Source organism: Octopus bimaculoides, chromosome 20, assembly GCF_001194135.2.
Source record: "Octopus bimaculoides isolate UCB-OBI-ISO-001 chromosome 20, ASM119413v2, whole genome shotgun sequence".
Taxonomy (NCBI): Eukaryota; Metazoa; Mollusca; class Cephalopoda; order Octopoda; family Octopodidae; genus Octopus; species Octopus bimaculoides.
This window is the reverse complement of record NC_069000.1, coordinates 24,241,399-24,241,927: the sequence shown is the minus strand read 5'-3', so window position 1 is coordinate 24,241,927 and position 529 is coordinate 24,241,399.

Genomic DNA, 529 nt, shown 5'->3' with positions numbered 1-529 from the left:
GTGTGTGTGTGTGTGAATCCTTTCCGCGAAACATGGGTCTTTCTACCTTTAGATTTTCGGATTTTAAACATGAAATGCTCTGTCATTGCCAAAGACTAGGACTCCAGGCTCCCTAAGGTCACATCTCATTTTAAGTAAGAGAAAATTATGAACATCTAACTGAGTTCAGTAACTCAACAAGGAATAGAAATGGCATCGTATACATGGCTTTCTCGGAGTTTACTACCACTCTAAATTGTAGGTATTTGACGTCTATAACAAAGAGATGACAGGCACAATTCCATATGTGTGGTTTATTGCACGAAGCACAGGCATGATTATATGGTTAACAAGTTCGCTTCACCACCATGTAGTCCTGAGGTTTAGAATCCACGGCTTTTTAACCAATGATTCAAGTTGACCAATATTTTGTGTGTGGAATTTAGTAGATGGAAATTGTGCTAGACCCAACAAATGTGTGTACACCCCTGTGTGTGTGTGTGTGTGTGTGTGTGTGTGTGTGTGTGTGTGTGTGTGTGTGTGTGTGTGT